At 29.1% G+C, this 10,000-nt stretch overlaps 3 pseudogenes; all 3 read right to left on the bottom strand.

Annotated features, from left to right (window-relative positions):
* Positions 1-5,049: 5,049 nt before the first annotated feature.
* On the bottom strand, positions 5,050-6,779 carry LOC114741330 (protein TIC 214-like; annotated as a pseudogene).
* A 114-nt stretch (positions 6,780-6,893) lies between these two features.
* LOC114741320 (protein TIC 214-like) lies at positions 6,894-9,526 on the bottom strand (annotated as a pseudogene).
* Positions 9,019-9,770, bottom strand: LOC114741310 (protein TIC 214-like; annotated as a pseudogene).
* Between the last annotated feature and the right edge of the window lie 230 nt (positions 9,771-10,000).

Here is a 10,000-nt window from a genome sequence, read left to right as displayed (position 1 = left end):
AAAAGATGAATTAGCTTTAATACGTTATTCACAACAACCGGATTTTCGGCGAGACATAATCAAAGGATCTAGACGCGCTCAAAGACGTAAAACTGTTAATTGGAAAATCTTTCAAGCAAGCGCACATTCTCCTCTTTTTTTGGACAAAATTGACAAACCCTCTTTCTTTTCTTTTGATATTTTCGAGCCAATGAAAATCCTTTTTCTAAATTGGATGTGGAAAAATAAAAATACAGAATTGAAAATTTCGGATTCTACAGAGGAAAAGACAAAAGAGATTAAGAAAAAAGAGGAAGAAAGGCGTATAGAAATAGCCGAAGCCTGGGATAGCATTATATATGCTCAAGTAATAAGAGGTTTTTTATTAGTAACCCAATCGATTATTAGAAAATATATTCTATTACCCTCATTGATAATAACTAAAAATATCGTTCGTATACTATTATTTCAATCTCCCGAATGGTCAGAGGATTTAAAGGATTGGAATAGAGAAATGTATATTAAATGCACCTATAATGGCGTTCAATTATCCGAAACAGAATTTCCGAAAAACTGGCTAACTGAGGGTATTCAAATAAAGGTCCTTTTTCCTTTTCGTCTGAAACCTTGGCACAGATACAGATCTAAGCTACGATCCCCTCAAAAGGAAAAGGATCCAATGAAAAAAAAAGTGAAAAAAATGGATTTCTTCTTTTTAACAGTTTTCGGAATGGAAGTAGAATTGCCCTTTTCTTCTTCTCCCCGAAACCGACGTTCGTTTTTTGATCCCATTTTTAAAGAACTTAAAAAAAAAAATAAAAATTTGGAAAAAGAATTTTTTTCTAGTTCTAAAAGTCTTAAACGAAAGAACAAAATTTTTTCTAAATATAGCAAAAGAAACAGCACAACGGATCATCCAAAGTATTCGCAAAAGGATTCTATTTCTAAAAGAAAAAATAAAAAAAACTATCATTATCAAATCTTTTATTTATATTTGGATTGAGAAAAATATATGAATTGAATGAAATTCAAAAAGATTCAACAAAAAGTAAAAGTAAGAGGAATCAAATTATTTACGAATCCACCATTCCAATTCAATCTATTAATTGGACAGATTGTTCATTGACAGAAAAAAAAATAAAAGATCTGAATGATAGAACAAAGAAAATCATAAAACAAATAGAAAAATTTAAAAAAGACAAGAAAAAAGGTTCAGAGAGAAATATTTGTTCTAAGAAAACAACTTATGATGATAAAAGATTAGAATTACAAAAAAAATATTTGGCAGATATTACAAAAAAGAAATGTTCGATTATCCCGCAAATCACATTATTTTTTTAAATTTTTCATAGAAAGGGTATATATAGATATCTTTGTATGTATCATTAATATTCCTAGAATCAATGTACAACTTTTTCTTGAATCAACAAAAAAAATTCTTACTAAATACATTTACAATAATGAAGCAAATGAAGAAAGAAAAAGAAGTGATAAAAAAAATCAAAGTCTAATTCACTTTATTTCTACTATAAAAAAATCAATTTGTAATATTAGGAATACGAATTCACAGAATTTTTGTGACGTATCCTCTTTGTCACAAGCATATGTATTTTACAAATTATCACAAACCCAAGTTATTAACTTATATAAGTATAAATTAAGATCCGTTTTTGAATATCATGGAACACCTCTTTTTCTTAAGAATGAACTAAAGGATTATCTTTTTGGAGTACAAGGAATATCTCATTCCAAATTAAAACATAAGAGCGCTCCCAATTCTGTAATGAATCAATGGACAAATTGGTTAAAAGGTCATTATCAATACGATTTATCTCAGAATGGATGGTCTAGATTAGTATCCCACAAATGGCGAAATAAAATGAATGAACGCCATGTGGCTCAAAATAAAGATTTAACCAAATATCATTCATATGAACAAAACGGATTAATTCTTTACAAAAAACACGAAATAGATTCATTAACAAATCAAAAAAAAAAAATGAAAAAACAATATGGGTATGATCTTTTATCATATAAATCCCTTAATTATGCAGATAAGAAGGACTCATATATTTATGGATATAGATCGTCATTCCAAGCAAATAATAACCAAGCGATTTCTTATAATTCCAACACGCGTAAAAAAAAAAAATTGGATATGACGGATGATATTCCTCTCAAGAATTATATAGTAGAAGATTCTATTCTAGATATGGAAAAAAATTTGGATAGAAAGTGTTTTGATTGGAGAATTCTGAATTTTTGTCTTACAAATAAAGTGCATTTTTGGGGTTCGATCGATACCGATTATTATTTTACGCTTCATGAAGAAATCAACCCATCCAATAAAAAAAAAACCTTTTTGATTGGATGGGAATGAATGTAGAAATACTAAATCGTTGCATAGCGAATCGGGAATTTTTTTTCTTCTCTAAAATTTTTATATTTTATAATGCATATACGAGTAACCCATGGATCATACCAATCAAATTCCTTTTTTTCAATTTTAATGTAAATAAAAATGAGAAAAACATCACGGAAAAGAAAAAAATAGATATTTTTAGACGATGGAAAAAAAAAAATATCTTGAATTAGAGTTAGAGACTCGAAATAAAGGAAAAACAGAATATGCAGGTCGACTAAATCTTGAAGCATCCCCTTCAAAGAAAGAAAAAGATGTTAAAGAAGATTATGCCAGATCCGACATAAAAAAGGGTGTAAAAAAAATAAATACACGAACAACATCGAAGCAGAACTTAATTGCTTCCTAAGAAGGTATTTGCTTTTTCAATTGAACTGGCGTGATTGCTTAAATGAAAGAATAATGAATAATATCCAAGTATATTGTCTCCTGCTTAGACTGAAAAATATAAAAGAAATTGCTATAGCCTCTATTCAAAGAGGAGAACTAAGTCTAGATATTATGAAAATTAAGAATCAGAAGGATTTCACTCTTACAGAATTGAATAAAAATACGGAATTGATGAAAAAAGGAATATTGAGTATCGAACCGATTCGTCTGTCTATAAAAAACCATGAACAATTTAATATGTATCAAACCATAGGCCTTTCGTTGATTCATAAGAGAAAGCACCAAATTAATCAAAGATACCGAGAAAAAAGCTACGTTGATAAGAAAAATTTGGATAAATCCATTAAGAAATCCATTACAAGAACAAGAGATCAAAAGCTGACTGAAAATAAAGAAAAAAAGAATTATGATTTGCTTGTTCCTGAAAATCTTTTATCCGCTAGACGTCGTAGAGAATTGAGAATTCTAATTTGTTTCAATCCTAGGAATAGAAATAGTGTGCATAGAAATACGGCATTTTACAATGAGAATAAAGTGAATAATTGCTGTCAAGTTTTGGCTACAAGTAAAAATATTGATAGAGATAAACAAAAACTAATTAATTTAAAGTTATTTCTTTGGCCAAATTATCGATTAGAAGATTTAGCTTGTATGAATCGCTATTGGTTTGATACCAATAATGGCAGCCGTTTCAGTATGGTAAGGATACATATGTATCCACGATTGAAAATTCGTTAATCTACATTTTTTGTTTTTTCTATTTCTCGTAACATATCTGGTATGCGAAAACAAATAGATGCACATACGCATTGCATTGTCTTACCCTCTATTCTCACTGAGGTACGATACTAATTCAATGATATATCCTATCCATTAGATCTAAATGAATCACCAAAATCTTCTTATTTGAAGTCGACAATTTTGCTTTTGTGAATGCATAAATATAGTATTTTGTATACCTATTTGAATTGGGTTGATTAATCAAAATTTATTTGAAAAAGAAAATCAGGAATTCTAGATTATTGTATATTAAGATTATTGTATATACAAAATTGAAAATGAGTGTCATTTCATTATTATTACTGATCAATAAAAATATCTAGACTCTATAAAAAGGGGGGAAAGACAAGCTTTCATTTTTTTATGGTAAAAAAATCATTTATACCCGTTATTTCACAAGAAAAAAAGAAGAAAACCCGGGATCGATTGAATTTCAAGTATTGAATTTCACCAATAAGATACGAAGACTTACTTCACATTTGCAATTGCACAGAAAAGACTATTTATCTCAAAGGGGTTTACGTAAAATTCTGGGAAAACGGAAACGACTCTTGTCTTATTTGTCAAAGAAAAATGGAATACGTTATAAAAAATTAATAATCAGTTGGATATTCGGGAGCCACAAACTAATTAATTTGAAGAGTCGTTTTGAATTATTCGATTTATTAGATCTTGAATTTTGATGAACTAAGTTTTGTTTTAAGCAATTCATGGAAGAATGAATCGAGGGAAAAACTATGAATGCCCCAACTACAAGAAGACCTCATGATAGTCAATAGGGTCCTCACATATAGAGAACAATAAGTCGAAGAACACCATGCATGATGGATGGTGAGGACCCATATTGACTACATGAGTCTTTTCTTGTAGTTGGGGCATTCATAGGTTTTTCCTCGATTCATTCTTCCATGAATTGCTTAAAACAAAAACTTAGTTCATCAAAATTCAAGATCTAATAAATCGAATAATTCAAAACGACTCTTCAAATTAATAGTTTGTGGCTCCCGAATATCCAACTGATTAATTAATTTTTATAACGTATTCCATTTTTCTTTGACAAATAAGACAAGAGTCGTTTCCGTTTTCCCAGAATTTTACGTAAACCCCTTTGAGATAATAGTCTTTTCTGTGCAATTGCAAATGTGAAGTAAGTCTTCGTATCTTATTGGTGAAATTCAATACTTGAAATTCAATCGATCCCGGGTTTTCTTCTTTTTTTCTTGTGAAATAACGGGTATAAATGATTTTTTTACCATAAAAAAATGAAAGCTTGTCTTTCCCCCCTTTTTATAGAGTCTAGATATTTTTATTGATCAGTAATAATAATGAAATGACACTCATTTTCAATTTTGTATATACAATAATCTTAATATACAATAATCTAGAATTCCTGATTTTCTTTTTCAAATAAATTTTGATTAATCAACCCAATTCAAATAGGTATACAAAAAATACTATATTTATGCATTCACAAAGCAAAATTGTCGACTTCAAATAAGAAGATTTTGGTGATTCATTTATAGATCTAATGGATAGGATATATCATTGAATTAGTATCGTACCTCAGTGAGAATAGAGGGTAAGACAATGCAATGCGTGTGCATCTATTTGTTTTCGCATACCAGATATGTTACGAGAAATAGAAAAAACAAAAAATGTAGATTAACGAATTTTCAATCGTGGATACATATGTATCCTTACCATACTGAAACGGCTGCCATTATTGGTATCAAACCAATAGCGATTCATACAAGCTAAATCTTCTAATCGATAATTTGGCCAAAGAAATAACTTTAAATTAATTAGTTTTTGTTTATCTCTATCAATATTTTTACTTGTAGCCAAAACTTGACAGCAATTATTCACTTTATTCTCATTGTAAAATGCCGTATTTCTATGCACACTATTTCTATTCCTAGGATTGAAACAAATTAGAATTCTCAATTCTCTACGACGTCTAGCGGATAAAAGATTTTCAGGAACAAGCAAATCATAATTCTTTTTTTCTTTATTTTCAGTCAGCTTTTGATCTCTTGTTCTTGTAATGGATTTCTTAATGGATTTATCCAAATTTTTCTTATCAACGTAGCTTTTTTCTCGGTATCTTTGATTAATTTGGTGCTTTCTCTTATGAATCAACGAAAGGCCTATGGTTTGATACATATTAAATTGTTCATGGTTTTTATAGACAGACGAATCGGTTCGATACTCAATATTCCTTTTTTCATCAATTCCGTATTTTTATTCAATTCTGTAAGAGTGAAATCCTTCTGATTCTTAATTTTCATAATATCTAGACTTAGTTCTCCTCTTTGAATAGAGGCTATAGCAATTTCTTTATATTTTTCAGTCTAAGCAGGAGACAATATACTTGGATATTATTCATTATTCTTTCATTTAAGCAATCACGCCAGTTCAATTGAAAAAGCAAATACCTTCTTAGGAAGCAATTAAGTTCTGCTTCGATGTTGTTCGTGTATTTATTTTTTTTACACCCTTTTTATGTCGGATCTGGCATAATCTTCTTTAACATCTTTCTTTCTTTGAAGGGGATGCTTCAAGATTTAGTCGACCTGCATATTCTGTTTTTCCTTTATTTCGAGTCTCTAACTCTAATTCAAGATATTTTTTTTTTCCATCGTCTAAAAATATCTATTTTTTTCTTTTCCGTGATGTTTTTCTCATTTTTATTTACATTAAAATTGAAAAAAAGGAATTTGATTGGTATGATCCATGGGTTACTCGTATATGCATTATAAAATATAAAAATTTTAGAGAAGAAAAAAAAATTCCCGATTCGCTATGCAACGATTTAGTATTTCTACATTCATTCCCATCCAATCAAAAAGGTTTTTTTTTTTATTGGATGGGTTGATTTCTTCATGAAGCGTAAAATAATAATCGGTATCGATCGAACCCCAAAAATGCACTTTATTTGTAAGACAAAAATTCAGAATTCTCCAATCAAAACACTTTCTATCCAAATTTTTTCCATATCTAGAATAGAATCTTCTACTATATAATTCTTGAGAGGAATATCATCCGTCATATCCAATTTTTTTTTTTTACGCGTGTTGGAATTATAAGAAATCGCTTGGTTATTATTTGCTTGGAATGACGATCTATATCCATAAATATATGAGTCCTTCTTATCTGCATAATTAAGGGATTTATATGATAAAAGATCATACCCATATTGTTTTTTCATTTTTTTTTTTGATTTGTTAATGAATCTATTTCGTGTTTTTGTAAAGAATTAATCCGTTTTGTTCATATGAATGATATTTGGTTAAATCTTTATTTTGAGCCACATGGCGTTCATTCATTTTATTTCGCCATTGTGGGATACTAATCTAGACCATCCATTCTGAGATAAATCGTATTGATAATGACCTTTTAACCAATTTGTCCATTGATTCATTACAGAATTGGAGCGCTCTTATGTTTAATTTGGAATGAGATATTCCTTGTACTCCAAAAAGATAATCCTTTAGTTCATTCTTAAGAAAAGAGGTGTTCCATGATATTCAAAAACGGATCTTAATTATACTTATATAAGTTAATAACTTGGGTTTGTGATAATTTGTAAAATACATATGCTTGTGACAAAGAGGATACGTCACAAAAATTCTGTGAATTCGTATTCCTAATATTACAAATTGATTTTTTTATAGTAGAAATAAAGTGAATTAGACTTTGATTTTTTTATCACTTCTTTTTCTTTCTTCATTTGCTTCATTATTGTAAATGTATTTAGTAAGAATTTTTTTTGTTGATTCAAGAAAAAGTTGTACATTGATTCTAGGAATATTAATGATACATACAAAGATATCTATATATACCCTTTCTATGAAAAATTTAAAAAAATAATGTGATTTGCGGGATAATCGAACATTTCTTTTTTGTAATATCTGCCAAATATTTTTTTGTAATTCTAATCTTTTATCATCATAAGTTGTTTTCTTAGAACAAATATTTCTCTCTGAACCTTTTTCTTGTCTTTTTAAATTTTTCTATTTGTTTTATGATTTTCTTTGTTCTATCATTCAGATCTTTTATTTTTTTTTCTGTCAATGAACAATCTGTCCAATTAATAGATTGAATTGGAATGGTGGATTCGTAAATAATTTGATTCCTCTTACTTTTACTTTTTGTTGAATCTTTTTGAATTTCATTCAATTCATATATTTTTCTCAATCCAAATATAAATAAAAGATTTGATAATGATAGTTTTTTATTTTTTCTTTTAGAAATAGAATCCTTTTGCGAATACTTTGGATGATCCGTTGTGCTGTTTCTTTTGCTATATTTAGAAAAAATTTTGTTCTTTCGTTTAAGACTTTTAGAACTAGAAAAAAATTCTTTTTCCAAATTTTATTTTTTTTTAAGTTCTTTAAAAATGGGATCAAAAAACGAACGTCGGTTTCGGGGAGAAGAAGAAAAGGGCAATTCTACTTCCATTCCGAAAACTGTTAAAAAGAAGAAATCCATTTTTTTCACTTTTTTTTTCATTGGATCCTTTTCCTTTTGAGGGGATCGTAGCTTAGATCTGTATCTGTGCCAAGGTTTCAGACGAAAAGGAAAAAGGACCTTTATTTGAATACCCTCAGTTAGCCAGTTTTTCGGAAATTCTGTTTCGGATAATTGAACGCCATTATAGGTGCATTTAATATACATTTCTATTCCAATCCTTTAAATCCTCTGACCATTCGGGAGATTGAAATAATAGTATACGAACGATATTTTTAGTTATTATCAATGAGGGTAATAGAATATATTTTCTAATAATCGATTGGGTTACTAATAAAAAACCTCTTATTACTTGAGCATATATAATGCTATCCCAGGCTTCGGCTATTTCTATACGCCTTTCTTCCTCTTTTTTCTTAATCTTTTGTCTTTTCCTCTGTAGAATCCGAAATTTTCAATTCTGTATTTTTATTTTTCCACATCCAATTTAGAAAAAGGATTTTCATTGGCTCGAAAATATCAAAAGAAAAGAAAGAGGGTTTGTCAATTTTGTCCAAAAAAAGAGGAGAATGTGCGCTTGCTTGAAAGATTTTCCAATTAACAGTTTTACGTCTTTGAGCGCGTCTAGATCCTTTGATTATGTCTCGCCGAAAATCCGGTTGTTGTGAATAACGTATTAAAGCTAATTCATCTTTTTCATCAGAATTATCAGTATCCTTGGTATCCGTATAAGCATTGGCATTCTCTGAGTCATCAGTAAAAATTACGACACGTTTGGCTTTTCTTGAACGAATCTCATAATCCGCTGTTTCACCGGATGTTTCCAGGTGTCTACCTCGTCAATTAATTTGTATGACCATCGAGGAACTTTTTTACTGCTTTCTTTATTCCAATACATTTTTTTCTATTTATAATTGTTTTATCGTTCGCATCAGTTAGAATTGCGTCGAATAAAAACTTCATTTTTTTTTTTTAGCTTCGGAATCCATCTTTTCATGTTCTCGAAATAAACAAAGTCCTTTAAAATTGAAATTGGATACTGATTTTCCAGAAAATTGACTGATCAAGTTAAAAAAAAAACGAATTTCATTGATAATGATTTTTTATCAAATCTATCTATTTTCTGTTCAAAGCCTGGATAATCAGTATTAATATTAAGAAGGATGGCGTGAATCTTATTTATCCAAATGTAGTTTTTTGGGTAAGTTTTATTCTTGATTGAGAATAAAAAACTTTTTTTGATTCGTCCGCGATAGGGTCCGTTCAAGAAAGGATCATATATTTAGGTAAGTATTTTTTTTAGTCTCATCATTACATAATCTACTCTTTTTTTCGAGTACATCCAAAGCAAAAAATTCCTTATCTAGAGCTTCGGCCCTATTTAGAAATTGATTCCTTAGGTTGTTTCTTTTTTGTTCATTAATAGAACTCCAACGATTATCCAATTCATCATAGGAGAGTTTTTCTGTTGTGAAGAGAGACGTCTTCTTTGCATCATTTCAAGAAAAGTTGATAAACTAGATGGATACGTAAAAGATATTTTTTCTTTTGCATCACTTTGACATGTATGAAAAAAGAATTGTGACATCTCATTTCTTACAGCATTTTCAAATTGATCATTTTTGATATATCGCAAAGGACGATGGAATCGTTTATAATCGAAAATAATCCTTAGAAGAGGTTTTTCCAACCGAAAGATATCTTTCTCCTCTCTTTCATCGATTTGTACGAATTCTCTCTTCCTTCGAAAAAAGAGAAGCAGAAAGATATTCTGCGTTGGATTTTTTTTGTTCTTGTTTAGTTACTTTCGTTTTGGAAGTTCTTTCTACACCTATTTTTTTTTGTTATCAATTTCACCTCTTTCTTGAATTTCTGATATTTTTATTTTTAATAAAAATAGGCAGCGGTGTTCTCCCTAAATAGTATATTGAGGAAATAAAAAAAAAATAATAAAGATTC

Source organism: Neltuma alba, unplaced genomic scaffold (genome assembly GCF_004799145.2).
Source record: "Neltuma alba isolate B1F8T4 unplaced genomic scaffold, ASM479914v2 tig00000610_pilon, whole genome shotgun sequence".
Lineage (NCBI taxonomy): Eukaryota > Viridiplantae > Streptophyta > Magnoliopsida > Fabales > Fabaceae > Neltuma > Neltuma alba.
Note: the sequence above shows the minus strand (reverse complement) of the source record. Positions and strands in the feature narration are given on the sequence as shown.